We start from the raw sequence: 17,946 nt of genomic DNA, 5'->3' as shown, positions 1-17,946 counted from the left end.
ACAGGACTTAAAATTTGTCAGTGTATTGCTTTCAAGAGGGAAATTTTCTGATGCATGTTTCAAGTGAAAGGGAAAGGGAAAAAAAATCTTTGGGTACTGGGGAGGTAGATCAGGGCATTTTATTCACAGTGTGGGATGTGGGATGTCAGAGGCATCTTATTTGACCAAAGAAATAATGCAGGAAGCCATAGAAACTTCTGCTAACCGTTAATATTGAATCCTCAATTTTTTTCTATAGCTGGAGAAAACATTAGAGATGAGTGTAGTTCAACCTTCCTGTTTTCCAGATGAGAAAACAGACCCAAAGAGGCTAAATGACTTGCTCATTAAACTGGGGTATTTGTTGCCCAGTGTTTACTTCTAGAACTGAATGTGGCCTAGGAAACCACCAAATCTTTGAAAGTAGTGGAAAGTTGCACTTGAAATGGTGGCTTTAGGTGTCTAAAATTGAAGGCTTTTGCAATGCTGAAAAGTAGACTGTCCAGTTGGTAGCTGGTTGGATTTGAGGCAGTTTTCACCAAAGGGCGGTTTAGCTGTCTCAGTCACTCCCTTCTTGGAATCCGTTCATTCTGCATTTGAAAAGGGGGCTAACATTAAATTATTAAAACATTTTCAATTTTTCTTGCTCTTTTTTCCAGCCCTCATATTCCAAGTTTTGTTTCAGGGTTAATTTCTTTATCTCAGCACTGTTTGTGTTAAGTTTTTATTGCTTAAGTCAGATGTCAGTACAAAGCATGGGAAATCCAGAAAGTGTCTTAGACACTCATGATTGGTTTTTGGTGCTTGTTAGGTGGATCTTTTACCTGACTCATATAATAATGTACTTTATTGTCACTGAAATGCTGTCTAGTGAACCAGTTGGTGGCAGATATGAAAGGTTACCTATTTGTTGAAGGTCTAGGGTACAGCAATGGAAAGAGATCAGATAGCCCAAAACGGGAAGTCAAGTGCAAACAGGATGTGTTTGTCTACTGTAACTTGTATGCCTGTGTTTTGAAACTTGGTGCTGTTAAAAAGTTAAGACTTCTAATATTTGAGCTTGGCTGAAGAAGTCTCCATTTTGGGTTTGAAAAGAAGCTAACATAACTAGTCTTTACAGCCCTTGCCTTTATCCATATGCATGTCTTTCTTCTAGGGACCATTCTTTCTTCCTGGGCATGGTTGTTTTTCCTAGTTTATAACATACTGCATCCATATGATTTATAAAATGAAGCCACTGAATTGACTGCTGATGTTACTTTTGGTAGATATGGGATTCAGTCTGTGTTTGGCTATTTTTTAAAATAACAGTGGGAAATTTTAGCCTATAATTCACCATCCTTTTATTTTTTATTTATTTTTTATTGTTTTGAGACAGAGTTTCACTCTTGTTGCCCAGGCTGGAGTGCAATGGCGTGATCTCAGCTCACCACAACTTCCGCCTCCCAGGTTGAAACGATTCTCCTGCCTCAGCCTCCAGAGTAGCTGGGATTATAGGTATGTGCCACCACACCTGGCTAATTTTGTATTTTTAGTACAGATGGGGTTTCTCCATGTTGATCAGGCTGGTCTCGACCTCCGGACCTCAGGTGATCTACCCGCCTTGGCCTCCCAAAGTGCTGGGATTACAGACATGAGCCATTGTGCCTGGCCTCCATCCTTTTATTTATATACACACACACACACACACATACATATATATATATATTTTTTTTTTTTGGTAGAGCCTGGGGAGTGGCTCATGCCTGTAATCCCAACAGTTTGGGAAGCTGAGGTGGGAGGATTGCTTAAGCCCTGGAGTTTGAGACCAGTCTGGGCAATATAGTGAGACACCTGTCTCTACAAAAATAAAAATAGCTGAGTATGGTGGCATGTGCATGTAGTCCCAGCTATTCAGGAGGTTGAAGTGGGTGGATCACCTGAGCCCAGGTCAAGGCAGCAGTGACCAAGAGTACATCACATCCAGCCTTGGCACCAGAGTGAGGTCTTGCTGTGTTGCCCAGGCTGCGAGCTGGTCTCAAAGTCCTGGCCTCAGGTGATTCTCCTTCCTTGGCCTCCCACATTGCTGGGATTACAGGTGTGAGCTACCACATCTGGCTACTGCCTTCTATTTTTTAATTTTTATTTTTTGAGACTGAGGCTCCCTCTGTCACCCAGGCTAGAGTACAGTGGCTGGAGTGCAGTGGTGCGATCACAGTTCACTGCAGCCTTGATCTCCCAGGCTCAAGTGATCCTCCCACCTCAGCCACCCAGTAGCTGGGATTACGGGTGTGAGCCACTACAACAGGCCCATTGTTTTTTTGTTGTTGTTGTTGTTTTTTTTTTTGGAGATGGAATCTCACTCTGTCACCTAGGCTGGAGTGCAATGGTGCGATCTCAGCTCTCTGCAACCTCCGCCTCCATGGCTCAAGCGATTCTCCTGCCTCAGCCTCCTGAGTAGCTGAGATTATAGGTGCCCACTACCAGCTCTGGCTAATTTTTGTATTTTTAGTAGAGACAGCGTTTCGCCATGTTGGCCAGGCTGGTCTTGAACTCCTGACCTCAAGTGATCAGTCCACCTCGGCCTCCGAAAGTGCTGGGATTATAGGCGTGAGCCACCACGCCTGGCCCATTCTTTTAAATAACAGTTTGCTTTTGTTGGTTTCCAGAATTTTTAGCCTAACTTTTGAGTGCTTTCTGAGCGTGGTTTACAAATGACTACCGGGTGTTTGTGAACTTTTTTTAAGTCTTTGAATTCAAACTTTCCTTGAGTACTGGAGGCTGCATCTAATGCTAGCTGCTGAATTGCTTCACCCCTTGGCAAGTCTCTGGAGAAGAGATTAAGTAAGTAATTTGCTTGGGGTCGCTCAGCTGGTAAACAATCTCAGCAGCCCCTATTTTCTGAACCCACCTCCCATTTCCCATTGCTTCCTACTGTGAAATGTGCTTTATTACGTTCATTAGAGGACTGGATTGGTTATAGGATAACCATCTGCTCAAGTCATCTCGGGATCTTTGTGGATTATCACAACCACTTGAACCAGGTCCATTCTGCTGGTCTGATACTATAATGGGACAGATGAAGGTTTTGATAATGTGGGGTGTGTATGTGTGTGTGTGTGTGTGCGCATTCTGTACTCTTGCCATATTGCAAAGAAAATCGTCTGTCTTTCCACTTTGTAATTCCGGGAGCAAAAGGGTAAAGTAGCAACATATCTCAATGTGGATGTTCTAGTGACTGTGTGTGAAAGCAGTGAGAACAACATTCCTTTCTGCTATCAGCTCAGGTGTCTTTTTTCTTGACTCTATCAAAGAGTGGTGAATATGAGGCATTTTGCACTTTGTTGTGGGATATAGGCCAATAGTAAAACCTGAAGATCAGGTTGAGCACAGGTGTTCCTGGCGAGGAGAGAATTTGGAGACGATACAAAGGTTTTTATGACACCAGGAAAACTAGAAATGTCTATTCATTTATGCTGCTTGGCATAGATACCGGGTAGATCACATCCTCCTGGCAGGAGCAGAAAACATTTCAGAAAGTCAGCATAATTTTCAGATTGAGATCAAACATCAAACCAAGCTAAAGGTCTGTGGGAAGAAGGGGGTGCTTAGTCTCAATTCATCCTGGATTTATCACCAAATCCTATCTGACTTCAGTGCAGTGCAAGCAATTACAGTGCACCAAGTGGAGACCAGAGGTGTATGTTCATTCTTTGAATTTGGCAGAGAAGGGTTGAGGAGCTAAGGGAGAAATTCTAAACTGGCTGGACTGCAGAGTTGTGGGTAGTAACAAACTCATTAGCAATGGGGTGGAATTGGGAAGAGATTTAACAGCCTGGGGCTGCAAGGAGGATAAACCACTGACCACCTCTGAGAAGTTTTTCAGGGGATTATATAATTAAGAACTGGTGGAAGAAGTATAGTCATTTAATTCTTAGAGGAGTGGTTTAAAAACTAAATTGAGCCTGATTAGAGGTATTGGCATACCTGCTTAATTAATTAATTAATTTTTGAGACAGATTCTCGCTCTGTCACCCAGGCTGGAGTGCAGTGGCGCCATCTCGGCTCACTGCAAGCTCTGTCTCCTGGGTTCATGCCATTCTCCTGCTTCAGCCTCCTGAATAGCTGGGACTACAGGTGCATGCCGCCACGCCCGGCTAATTTTTTGTATCTTTAGTAGAGATGGGGTTTCACCGTGTTAGCCAGGATGGTCTCAATCTCCTGACCTTGTGATCCACCTGCCTCAGCCTCCCAAAGTGCTGGGATTACAGGTATGAGCCACAGTGCGTGGCCCCTAAATTTTTAAAAAGCAGATAGAGGAATAGAGCTGATAAACATTGTCTTTTTAAAGAACCTTAATGGACTGGGCGCAGTGGTTCACCCCTATAATCCCAGCACTGTGGAAGGCCAAGGTAGTGGATTGCTTGAGGTCGGGAGTTTGAGACCAGCCTGGGCAATGTGGTGAAACCCCGTCTCTACTAAAACCACAAAAATTAGCCAGGCGTGATGGTGAGCGCCTGTAATCCCAGCTACTTGGAAGGCTGAGGCATGAGAATCGCTTGAGCCTGGGAGGCAGAGGCTGCAGTGAGCCAGGATCACGCCACTGCTTTCCAGCCTGGGTGACAGAGTGAGACTGTCTTAAAAAAAAAAAAAAAAAAAAAAAAAGCTGGGCATGGTGGTTTGTGCCTGTAATCCCAGCTACCCAGGAGGCTGAGGTTGGAGAGCACTTGAGCCCAGGAGGCAGAAGTTGCAGTGAGTAAGACCATGTCACTGCACTCCAGTCTGGGTAACAGAGGGAGACCCTGTCTCAAAAATAAATAAAAAAGTTGGGAACCTTATTGGGCCTTTCTGTGTTAAAACAACAACAACAACAACAACAAAAATAACCTTAAAAAATACTTTGTTTAAATTATTTACAGCCAATTTCTGTTGAACACCCATTGTTTGCTGGGCTCTGGGGTAAATGCTTTGACGTGCATTATTTTAATCCTTTCAATGATCTTTTCAATGTAGCAGGTTTTATTGTTTTGAGGAAATTAAAGGAGTTAACACCAGAATTCATTCTATACCATGGTACATTTGGCTGCAGTCATTTTTCTGCAGTCCACTTTGGAAAGATAAATTGCATAATTTTGAGCCTAGACAGAATTCCTGTCCTGAAGTGCTGTATTTTCTCAGTGCTTTGGAGTGCCAGAAACCCCTTCACCTAGTCCCTGCCTTCATTTAAAAATAAAATCCTGGTTACCCATTAGTCAGTCATTGTGATAATATCTTGTGAAAGCAGCTTCTTCAGTAGAAGGTACAGAGGAGCTTATCTGGTAAATCCTGTTTCCTGCACCAGAGTAGTAGGGGGATCAGAGTCTCTTTATTCTTGATGAGCTTTGTCATCAGTTTCGATGGAAGAAGGATCCTGCTGTAATTAAACTGCAGGTCCATTTATTCTGTTTTCCACGTTGTTAGAAGACTTTACTCTGAACTGCTTTGTTTCCTGATTGACTCGCCCTTTGGGGCAGAATGCCTGGGTTGAAATGAAAGTGTAGGTTTCTCTGCTGCAGTGTTCAATCTGTCATCTCTCCTAAACTCCACACTAAGAAGCAGCCATTTAATTGGTCAGACCCCGGGGGTGATATTTTGGCACAGCTCCGTTGGTTAGAATTACTTTTCCCTGAACTTCATAGCAGATGCTGAGGTCCCTCTGCAGATATTTGTCATAGAATAGTTGAAACCAGGGAGTTTCTGAGAACATTTATAACTTGTGATTATTATGTATGTTTTTCAGTTGTTAACAGTTACCGCTTAAGAAAAAGAGCTCACTTATTGCTATTAGGAAGTGAAATCTCTCTCCTTTCCCCCTTATTCATATTATTATTTTAACAGTTTATGTTCCAAGACCCTCTGCTCTCTCGTTTCCTGTTATCATTTTGTTATGTTTCTCCTTCTACCTTGCTTGGGCTATGTAAGTCAGGAACAGCAGGCAAAGGTACACCCAGACCTGGGTGTGTCTGGTAGAGGTCGGTTTCTTTGATTTCTAGCGTGTCTTTATTTTACGTCTGCATTTGTTGTTTTCATGTTTATTTGTATTTACAGTTCGCATTGCAGCACCATTCCAATCCAAAACAACAGTCAAGGCATTGAAGCCTTCTGTGTCTTTTTAGTAAGAGATGGAAGTGACGGTCTTATTCCTCTTCCAGGCTCTCCTTTTCTGGTTTCGTCCTTCTATAATAACAATTTAAACCATTTTTATTTTCTTTTGTTTTTCAAGTAATCTCAGCAGACAAATAATTCTCTTCAGTCTTTCCTTCAAGGTATTGCTGTGGTTATATGTGTTTAAAATCCTTAATTTACTGATCATCCTGGAATCATAATTGTGCAGTTTCTAAATTTTTTTTTTTTTTTTTTTTGAGACAGAGTCTCACTCTGTCACCCAGGGTGGAGTGCCATGGTACAATATTGGCTCACCGCAACCTCCGCCTCGCGGGTTCAAGCGATACTCCTGCTTCAGCCTCCCGAGTAGCTGGGACTACAGGCGTGCACCACCACATCCAGCTAATTTTTTGTATTTGTAGTAGAGATGGGGTTTCGCCATGTTGGTCAGGCTGGTCTCAAACTCCTGACCTCAGGTGATCCGCTGGCCTCAGCCTCCCAAAGTGCATTACAGGCGTTTACAGGCTCAGCGATTACAGGTGTGAGCCACCATGCCTTGCCAATTGTGCGATTTTAAGCATGAATTTCTGTCCTATTTTTTTAAAAAAGCACTCTATTGCTGTTATTATTAGTTAATAATTCAACAAGTATGTGTTGATTACCTGGCATTAAGGCTGAGAATAAAGCTGTGAAATAGACTCACTCTTGTTTCCTGTTTCACTTTCCACACCCTAAATATAGAAGAAAATAGTTTAAAAAGAATTATACAGGCTGGGCATGGTGGCTTATGCCTGTAATCCTAGGACTTTGGGAGGCTGAGGCGGGCAGATCACTTGAGGTCAGGAGTTCAAGACCAGCTTGGCCAACATAGTAAAACCCCATCTCTACTAAAAATACAAAAAATTAGCCAGGCATGGTGGCACGTGCCTATAATCCCAGCTACTCAGGAGGCTGAAGCATGAGAATTGCTTGAACTTGGGAGGTGGAGGTTGCAGTGAGCTGAGATCGTGCTACTGTACTTCAACCTGGGCAACAGAGCGAGACTCTGTCTCAAAAAAAGAAAAAAAAAAAAGAATTATACAAATTGTTAGCCAGTTGATTAGATACAGTGCTGCTAGAATGCTCTTTCCCCCAGAATGTAATCATCATGAGATTCAAGGACCTTGCCTGTTGTTCCTCTTACGTTCCCCAGAGGTACTGGAGATTCATGCTAAATAGTCTGATAAATCAATTCTGGTTATAAGGAAGTGTATAAGATTCTATGAAGCAAGGCATGGTGGCTCACACCTATAATTCCAACCCTTTGGGAGACTGAGGTGGGAGGATCACTTGAGCCTGGGAGATTGAGGCTGCAGTGAGCTGTGATCGCACCACTATGTCACCAGCCTGTGTGACAGAGTGAGACCTGTCTCAAAAAAAAAAAAAAAAAAAAAAAAAAAAAAAAAAAAAGATGTTATGAGAGCACAGACAGGATCAGGAAAGGTTTCCCTGAGGAAATAAATGATGTAAATAAATGATAGGTAAGGGAGGTGAGGTGGCAACAGTGCTCCACGCTGAGAGAATAGCTGAATAGCTGAATAGCTTGAGGGAGAGAGATTCCTAAAGCCAAAATAACCTTGGTGTTGGAAGAACTGAAAGAATAGGTTAGAGTAAGGAGTAAGGCCCTGAGCACTAAGGATTTGCTTTCATTATTATTTACTAGTTACCCAGTGACAATACTTATTTTATTTTTTTTTGAGATGGAGTCTCACTCTGTCTCTCAGGCTGGAGTGCAGTGGTGCGATCTCGGGTCACTGCAACCTCCGCCTCCCAGGTTCAAGCAATTCTTCTGCCTCAGCCTCCATGTAGCTGGGATTACAGGCACCCACCACCGTGCCTGGCTAATTTTTGTCTTTTTAGTGGTGACGAGGTTTCACTGGGATTAAAGGCATGAGCCACCACACCCGGCTGACAACACTTATTAAAAGGAAGGTAGGCCAGGTGCACTGGCTCATTGCCTGTAATCCCAGCACTTTGGGAGGCCCAGGTAGGAGGATTGCTTGAGGCTAGGAGTTCAAAGACCAGTCTGGGTAACATAGTGAGATCCTGTCTCTACAAAAAAAAAAAAAAAAAAAAAATTTAGCTGGGCAAGGTGGTGGGCACTTGTAGTCCTAGCTACTCAGGATGCTGAGGTGGGACGATCACTCAATGCTGCAGTTTGCTATGATGGTGCCACTGCACTCCAGGCTGGGTGACAGAGACTTGTCTCAATAAATGAATCAATGAAATAGAGCATTAGTTGCAGTTGAGACAAGTCAGAAACCCCTCCTCAACTGGAGCAAAGGTGAGTAAGAAGAGAAACTGAAATACACCTTAAATATCAAAGGCTTTATCTTTAGAAAGTTGGGGGTCTATATCACTGGTACCCTGAACTTGTAGAAACTAGAAATGCAGATGATTTATGGGATGTATAAATTAAAGTTCTGTAGTCCCAGGAATGGCTTTTCTATGTATTATACTTTGTACAAGGTGCTTAAGGTACTTTTGAATCCTACAAAAATCAGACCATTTTAATTGAGTTTTGTAGGATTATTGTGTTAAATAAGACAACAGATGCAAACATAATAACGAACTTGGCACATTTTAGGTGTCTTGTAATGTTTATACTTTGTTATCTTCTGAGAAAGGACTTCAGGAACCCCAAGTTCTGAATAACTCCCCCAATTTTCCCCTTGTCTGCCATCTGAAATAATAGCACAGAAGATTATGTCATGTCTAAAGCTTCAATCCTTTATTAAAGTATGACTTGGGGACTGAAGGAAAGAGGAGACTCCAGTCCTTGTTGTCTTTGATGTTACTGACATCTCAGTGTGAATGGAGGCTCTGGAAGCTGGTTTGGAGAGAGGCAAAGGTAAACATTTAATCCTCATGAACCCATGCCTTATTATAATGATGGCTATTTACTGAATGTCTATTACTGCCCTCTGCTCTTGATGTAAGATTGAAAAGTCCAGTGAAGTTATGATCCCCCTTTATACTGAGCATCACCTCTATGTCCAGCCTGTGAGGTGTAGGAAGTTTGTTCCTGTTACTCTGAAGCTCATAGTGGCAACTTACTCAAGCTCATTCATTTATTCAATGTTAGAGCCAGGATTTAAGGTTGGTCTGACTGATTTTAAAGCCAGAATAAAACATATTTGGGAACAGCCTTTTTCCCCCCACCTTTCTCTCCAACTGTTCTGTCTTCTTAAACTTTAGCCCTAAAATAAAATTCTTACCTAGGAAATATGCATGTATCCATTACCCATATCCAAAGAACTGCCTTGGAGGATAGAAAATGTCTGTTAGTATTTAAAGCTTTGGAAATGTTTTCCTCCCCTGAGTTCTGGCCTGTGAAATATTCCTTGTTTATGTCCAGCCCATGTACCATTTCAGCAGGGCTGTTTATCCTAATTCAGGCCTTGGGTTCTAAAGTTCTACCATATACATGTCTTCTCTGTGACTTAGGTATTCTGAATTCTTTTTTCTTTTCTTTTCTTTTTTTTTCTTTGGAGATGGAGTCTCGTTGTGTCACCAGGCTGGAGTACAGTGATGTGATCTTGGCTCACTGCAACCTCTGCCTCCTGGGTTCAAGCAGTTATCCTGCCTTAGCCTCCTGAGTAGCTGGGACTATGGGTGCACGCCACTACACCCAGCTAATTTTTTGTATTTTTAGTAGAGATGGGGTTTCACCATGTTGGTCAGACTGGTCTCGAACTCCTGGTCTCAGGTGATCCGCCCACCTTGGCCTCCCAAAGTGCTGGGATTACAGGTGTGAGCCACTGCACCTGTCCACTGAATTATTTATTTTAAAATAAATATCTCAGAAATAATCTCACTATCACAGAGAACATGCTTCATTGTCCCACCCCCAGCACATGAGACCAGTTAGTAGTATGGTTTACTCAGCAGGCTGCTTACTTACAAATGCAACAGTTGCCCTATTTTATGCTCATTGTGTTGTCACCAGCATTTTAAATCTTTACAAGTCAAGCTGGATACCTCAGGCAGGTTTACTGCAAAATTCCAGTAAACAGTTTCAAAGGATTTCAAGTTGCTTGCCAGACTAATTTATTTTAAAAGTAAGCAGCCTTCCAAGCTAAGAGATGATTTTAAATTTCAGGTGAGTTCTCAGGACATTGTGATTTTTAAAATTATGTTGTTGGTATAAATCAGCTGTGTCAGGGCCTGTCCCACCAAGGGCCTTGGGTGGTAAGAAACCCAAGCTTTGGGTGACCAGAGAGAGGAGAGAGACCTTGGGCTTTCCAGCCAGCAGGGCCTATGAAACATGTAGGTCATTGGCATTTTATTTTATTTATTTTTTTGAGAGGGAGTCTCGCTCTTTTGCCCAGGCTGGAGTGCAGTGGCGCGATCTTGGCTCACTGCAACCTCTGCCTTGCGGGTTCAAGCGATACTTCTCCCTCAGCCTCCCGAGTAGCTGGGACCACAGGTGCTGGCCACCACACCACTAATTTTTGTGTTTTTAGTAGAGACGGGGTTTCACCATGTTGTCTAGGCTGGTCTTGAACTCCTGACCTCACGTGATCCGCCTGCCTTGGCTTCCCAGAGTGCTGGGATTGTAGGAGTGAGCCACCATCCCCAGCCATCATTTTAGAATTATACTTTTTAGCTGGGTGCAGTAAAAGAGAATCCTTTCTCAGCCTTCAGGTCTCATCTCAGGTATCACCTACATGAGGAGTCCTCCCCCATTTATACACACCAGCCCACTATGGCTTGAAGTTAGCAAGTGAGAAAAGTAGCATGGTATGAATTGGAGAAGTGGTCAGGGTCTTTAACCATGTAAGAAGTGATTATTTTTATTCTAAAATGCAATAAGAGTCCATGAAAGAACTTTTTTTTTTGAAGAGTTTTTAAACATTTTTATGTACAAAGAGTTAACATGGTTTCTTTCACTGGGTAGATGCCTTGGATAATCCATCCAAGGAAGATCACTTCTAGGGACAAGCAACGTTAAAGAGCTTTAAGTGTGTGTTTTGAGGGGAGGAGGGGAGTGGGTGATGCCTTGTGGAGAAATAGTTGGATAGAGGCAAGAATTAAAGCTAGGAAACCTGTTAAGAGGCTGTTCTTTTACCCAAGAAGCCATTCTAGACTCTGGAAATTCAGTGGAGCACAAAGTCCCTGCCGTCATGGGATTTCTATTCCAGTTAGGTAAAGCAGTTAATAAGTAAGCAAATAATGTCAGCTAATACCAAATGTTATGGTGAAATTAGAAAATGACATTAAGGCCGGGCGCGGTGGCTCAAGCCTGTAATCCCAGCACTTTGGGAGGCCGAGATGGGCGGATCACGAGGTCAGGAGATCGAGACCACCCTGGCTAACACGGTGAAACCCCGTCTCTACTAAAAAATACAAAAAACTAGCCGGGCGAGGTGGCGGGTGCCTGTAGTCCCAGCTACTCGGGAGGCTGAGACAGGAGAATGGCGGGAACCCGGGAGGCGGAGCTTGCAGTGAGCTGAGATCCGGCCACAGCACTCCAGCCTGGGCAACAGAGCGAGACTCCGTCTCAAAAAAAAAAAAAAAAAAAAAAGAAAATGACATTAAAAGGCTGGGTCTGGTAGCTTACGCCTGTAATCCCAGAGCTTTGGGAGGCTGAGGCAGGAGGATCCTTAAGAGTCCAGGAGTTCGAGCTTACAGTGAGCTGTGATCAAACCACTGCACTCCAGTGTGGAAAGAGACCCTATCTCTCACAAAAAAAAGAAAAAAGAAAAAAGAAAATTACATTAAAGCTGACGTTTGGATGACAAGAAGGAGCCAAACATAGGAAGTTCTAGGGAGACCAATCCAGGCAGAAGGAACAAACAACAAATCTAAAAGGCCTAAGGAGGGAAATGTGATTAATATATGAAAGACGATGATTTAGCCCATCAGCAGGGGCAGGGAAGATGAAGGTAGGAATTTGTGAATCTTTGATTTAAGAAAAGTGTTTTTAATTTTTTTTTTTACTTTTGTTTTTGAGAGAGAGTCTTGCTCTGTCACCCAGGCTGGAGTGCAGTGGCATGATCTCAGCTCACTGCAACCTCTGCATTCCAGGTTCAAGTGATTCTCCTATCTCAGCCTCCCAAGTAGCTGGGACTACAGGTGCCTGTCACCATGCCTGGCAAATTTTTTGTATTTTTAGTAGAGATGGGGTTTCACTATGTTGGCTAGGCTGGTCTTGAATTCCTGACCTCAGGTGATCCACCCGCCTTGGCCTCCCAAAGTGCTGGGATTACAGGCCTGAGCCACTGCGCCCCGCCAAGAAAGGTATTTAAAGCAACCTGAGGTATGGGTGGAGAGGGAGGCCCAAGACAGCCTGGACACTCACAACATTTAAGAACAAAGGGAGGGTTAAGAAGCAGCAAAAAGGCTTTGAGGTAGGAGGAAAGCCACGGGTGCAGAGTGCTGGAAGCTAAGAGATGTTTAAAGGGGGAGAGTCGCTTGTGTCCAGCATTGCTGAGAGATTAAGATGAGGATAGAGAAGTGTCAATTAGATCTGGCCACTTGGAATTCCTTGGTGATCTTGAAGAGATTAGGAATAGTGGTTGGCTCAAGATAGATTGGAGAAAGTTTAATAGTGAATTAGAGGTTAAGAAAGTGGAGTCGGCCGGGCGTGGTGGCTCACACCTATAATCCCAGCACTTTGGGAGGCCGAGGTGGGCGGATCACCTGAGGTCGAGAGTTTGAGACCAGTCTGACCAACATGGAGAAACCCCCTCTCTACTAAAAATGCAAAATTAGCCAGGCATGGTGGTGTATGCCTGTAATGCCAGCGACTCGGGAGGCTGAGGCAGGAGAATTGCTTGAACCCGGGAAGCAGAAGTTTCGGTGAGCCGAGATCGTGCCATTGCACTCCAGCCTGGGCAACAAGAGTGAAACTCCGTCTCAAAAAAAAAAAAAAAAAAAAGTGGAGTCAAATATTTGGAGGAATTTGATTTTAGAGGAGATCACAGAAAAAGAGCTTTACTGGGGAGGGAGAGAATGCGTGGTCAAAATGGTTTTTTTTTTATTTTTTGGGTTTTTTTTTTTTACAAATTACAAATATTTGACTAGGTGCTTTAAAAAAATCTGTCATTGGCTGGGCGCGGTGGCTCGCGCCTGTAATTCCAGCACTTTGGGAGGCCGAAGTGGGTGGATCACGAGGTCAGGAGATCGAGACCATCCTGCCCAACATGGTGAAACCCTATCTCTACTAAAAATACAAAAATTAGCTGGGCTTGGTGGTGCGTGCCTGTAATCCCAGCTACTCGGGAGGCTAAGGCATGAGAACTGCTTGAACCCAGCAGGCGGAGGTTGCAGTGAGCCAAGATCACGCCACTGCACTCCAGCCTGGTGATGGAGTGAGACTGCGTCTCAAAAAAAGAAAAAAAAAAAGAAAAAATCTGTCATATAGACCGGGTGCAGAGGCCGACGCCTGTAATCCTAGCACTTTGGGAGGCTGAGGTGGGTGAATTGCTTGAGCCCAGGAGTTCGAGATCAGCCTGGGCAGCTTGATGAAACCCCGTCTTGACAAAAAAATACAAAAAATCAGGTGTGGTGGTGCGCGCGCCTGTAGTCCCAGTGACTCGGCATGCTGTGGCAGGAGGATCAGGTAAGCCTGGGAGGTTCAGGCTATAGTGAGCCATGGTCGCATCACTGTACTCTAGCCTGAGCAACAGAGTGAGAGACCCTGTCTCAAAAAAACAAAAAAAAACAAAACAAAAACATAAAAACTTTTAATTCAAGTGTAACTAGAGAAGCATACAAATTATAAGTGTACAGTTTGATGAATTTTTACAAAGTCAACATATCTACATAATCAGCATTCAGATTAGGAAACAGAATGTTATCAGAAGCCCCTTGGGCTGCCTTCCATCTATAATCCTGCCTCACAGGATGACCACTATCCTGATTTTGAACACCATAGTTTGCCTGTTTTTGAATTTTACGTAAAACGAATCATTTCCCATGTATTCATTTGTGCCTGCTTCTTTTGTTCAACTTAAGATTCGTCTGTACTATTGCATGTATCAGTTGTTTGTTTTTTCTCATTGCTCTGTAAACATATCATAATTCTACTGTTGATGGACACTTCAGTTGTTTTCAGCTTGAGGCTATTACAGTAGGGCTTCTGTAGATATTCCTGTAAACTGTTTCGGTGAATATAAATTTCTCTTGGGTATATGCCTAGATGTAGAATTGCAAAGCCATGGAAAGAGATGTGTGTGTGCATGTACACACATACACACACACATACACAATTTCCAAATTGGTTGCAGTGATTTATACTTCCACCAGCAATATTAGAGTTCCAGTTGCTCTTTTTCCTTTTTTTTTTTTGAGACAGAGTTTCGCTCTGTCATCTAGGCAGGAGTGCGATGGTACGATCTGGGCTCACTGCAACCTCTGCCTCCTAAGTTCAAGTGATTGTCCTGCCTCAGCTTCCTGAATAGCTGGGATTACAGGCATGTGCCACCACGCCTGGCTAAGTTTTTGTATTTTTAGTAGAGACGGGGTTTCACCATGTTGTCCAGGCTGGTCTTGAACTCCCGACCTTAGGTGATCTGCCTGCCTGGGATTACAGGTGTGAGCCACCGCGCCCGGCTGCTCCAGTTGCTCTTTACAACATTTGCTAGTATCTCTTTTCCATTTTAGCTATTGCAGTGGTGGTAACACTTGGTGGTCGTAATGTGTACTTCCATTATGACAAGAGTTTTTAACATCTGGGAGATTCTGGAGCATACCTGTATGATGATAGGAAAGTTCCTGTAGAGATGGAAAGCAAAAGCCAGAGGGGATGGGCCACAGGGTAGACAGATTGATTTTTTAAATTAAATCGGGACTACATTTCAAGAGGGTGGGCTTCAAGGTCTAAGTGACCAAGGTTCAAATCTTGGCTTTGCTCTCCTCTAGCTGTGACCTTTAACAAGTTACTTTACTTCTCCGAACCCTTTTTTCTCACCTGAAAATGGGAAGAGCTAATCTACCTTGCCAGAACTATGAGGATCACATGCGATAACACTAGGTAAAAGTACCTATCTTGGTGCCTGGCAAATAAACATTCTTCCAGCAGAGAGTAGCTACTTTCTTCTTTACTTCTCAAAATATGTAATTACTTATCAGTTATTTTAGAGACTTAGCCTAAGCCCTAATGATAGGCTTTTCACAGAATTTCCTTTCAAAACCATTGCAATTGTACTTTAATTGCTTTTTAATGATAATATACAAGATGAAGCTAAGTCCATTCTGTACTAATGATTTGTAACGTGGGATACTTTTCTTTATGCACTAACAACATAGATAGATGCTTTTAACCATTCCAGAAATATGTTAGTGACAGTAGATGTACCACCCTCAACAAACCGGACATGATTCTGTAAGGCTTGCTTTCCAGCCCTTTTCTGATTTGCCATGTCAGAAAGGCATTTCTTTAAGGTTTGGGGGCATTTTATTTAGGTATTTTAAAAGGATTTTTGTAAACTGTTATACAATGGGTGCACCATAAGTGTGTTGATTCCAAGATGTAGCTGTCTGTGCTTTTGTGTAAAGCCTGTTGTTGCAGAACTACCTTGGTGCACAGAGCAGTTAATTAAAATCAGAATAGATTGGATGAGAACCTTGGGGATTTTTTTACTGCCTTAGTTTTTTGCTGGTTTTGGAGTTACATTGCAAACCAGCATGGCCCTTTTACTCCTCTCTCCCCTTCTTGGGAAGACTCATGACAACCACTGATCTACTTTAAATTATTTGCCTTGGGCAGGTGAACAAGCGAGAAGTGTTTTAAAATTACTTAGGAATCTAGGACTTTGTAGGTTGAAATCACATTATCTACTCTCTTGCCTCTAACTATGACTGTACCAAGCCTACCTGGAATAGGTAATTTATTTTATTCTGTTATTAACACTGTTATTTTCCTGTTCAGCAGGGCTAAGTCTCCCAAGAAATACTAGCATACCTATCAAGCTGACAAAATCCTACATGCTAGCTAGCCATTCTTGCCTCATATCACAGGGTTCTTCCACAGGGAATAGTAAATGTTCTTACTCACTACTGGCCCTACATCTCCCATTTTTCTCCCCTTTAGGGAAAGTGGAAGAGGAGACCCTAGTAGGCTTCAAGCAAGCTCTGTAGGACAGCAGTTAGACACTGTTTTTGAGGATTAAATTGCCAAGTCTGTCTTTTAAGAAGAGGGTGAGGGGAGTTTGGGAAGGAATGTTCAAGCCCTGAGTGAAGATCTGATCATTTTCTTTCAACATCAGAAGGAGGTTTGTAGATAAGAGAGAAATTTTTTCAGTTTTCACCTTAGGGAGAATTCTTTCTACACCTCACAATTAGTTCCACTTTCAGTCCTTTAATAGCAATATCAAATGCCATGTATGTATATCTATCTATTTAGGGATGAGGAATGAAAAATGTATTCCCAAGAGAAAAGTATTTTAGCTTGTATAGCGTTGTTACAAACTCTTTCCTTCCACCCTCTGATATAACCCTGAACGTAGTTGTTATTTAGGGTTAGGGCTTTCCAGTTTGGCAGGAGAGTACTTCTAACTGACCACATTAGGACATGTTTTTTTTTGTTTGTTTGTTTCAATACCTGTCAGAGTGGCCAGGCGTGGTGGCTTATGCCTGTAATTCCAGCACTTTGGGAGGCTGAGGCAGGCGTATCTCACCTGAGGTCAGGAGTTCAAGACCAGCCTGGCCAACATGGTGAAACCGCATCTCTACTAAAAATACAAAATTAGCCAGGTGTAGTGATGCACACCTGTAGTCCCAACACTAGCCTGGGTGATAAGAGTGAAACTCCATCTCAAAAAAAAATAATAAAAAAGAAAAAAGTATATATATATATATATATATATATAGAGAGAGAGAGAGAGAGAGAGAGAGAGAGAGAAAAAGCCTAGTCGGCTGACTTTGGCAAACCTGTTCTGTTAGACTGAGCAGGTCTAAGGTATGTTAGCATTGGAGAATTTTGCCACTACCTGCTCCTTCCTGTAATAACCCCCTTCCCCACATATGTATATTCCTAGCATAAGACTTCATTCTCCATCTAAACTTGGAGACTATGGGATAACAGAATGGCAACTTTTTTTTTTTTTTTTTGAGATGGAGTCTCTCTCTGTTGCCCAGGCTGGAGTGCAGTGGTGCAATCTTGGCTCACTGCAACCTCCGCCTATCGGGTTCAAGTGATTCTCCTGCCTCAGCCTCCTGAGTAGCGGGACTACAGGCGCCTGCCACCACGCCCAGCTAATTTTTTTTTTTTTTTTTTGAGACGGTGTCTCGCTCTGTCGCCCAGGTTGGAAGTGCAGTGGCCTGGATCTCAGCTCACTGCAAGCTCCCATCTCCAGGTTCACGCCATTCTCCTCTGCCTCAGCCTCCTGAGTAGCTGGGACTACAGGCTTCACCACCTCGCCTGGCTAGTTTTTGTATTTTTAGTAGAGACAGGGTTTCACCCTGCAGTTAGCTGTGATGGTTCCCTGACCTCCTGACCTCGTGATCTGCCTGTCTCGGCCTCCCAAAGTGCTGGGATTACAGGCTTGAGCCACCGCGCCCGGCCTCTAATTTTTGTATTTTTAGTAGAGACGAGGTTTCACCATGTTAGCCGGGATTGGTCTTGCTCTCCTGGGACCATGTGATTCACCCACCTTGGCCTCACAAAGTGCTGGGATTACAGGCCTGAGCCACCATGCCAGCCAGCCTCCTTTTTAAAATTAGCCAAATACTTGAATAGGCTGATAGCTCTTCTTTCAGAGATGTTCAGAAGAGGCACTTAAGGTTAGAACCAAAGTTAAGAGAATAAAAATAGTATGGAGGAAGATGGGTTCTCTTGACTCCAGCTAAAGAAGAGTT

At 43.1% G+C, this 17,946-nt stretch overlaps 1 protein-coding gene across 7 annotated transcripts in view; it reads left to right on the top strand.

Moving 5' to 3' along the window:
• The window catches only part of RFFL (ring finger and FYVE like domain containing E3 ubiquitin protein ligase), an 81,045-nt gene that overhangs the window by 39,476 nt on the left and 23,623 nt on the right, over nucleotides 1–17,946 (top strand). The window contains exons 1-2 of one of the 7 annotated variants that reach the window (XM_009190112.4): nucleotides 9,871–10,243; nucleotides 16,181–16,361. The exons of 5 other annotated variants lie outside the window; for them this stretch is intronic. The gene's annotated coding sequence lies outside the window, so the exon portion shown is untranslated. Of the gene's footprint in view, nucleotides 1–9,870; nucleotides 10,244–16,180; nucleotides 16,362–17,946 lie in introns of those variants that run through there. One more of the 7 variants, XM_009190113.4, reaches the window with a different exon arrangement.

Source organism: Papio anubis, chromosome 17 (genome assembly GCF_008728515.1).
Source record: "Papio anubis isolate 15944 chromosome 17, Panubis1.0, whole genome shotgun sequence".
NCBI classification, from domain to species: domain Eukaryota; kingdom Metazoa; phylum Chordata; class Mammalia; order Primates; family Cercopithecidae; genus Papio; species Papio anubis.
This window is presented reverse-complemented; position numbering and strand designations above follow the sequence as displayed.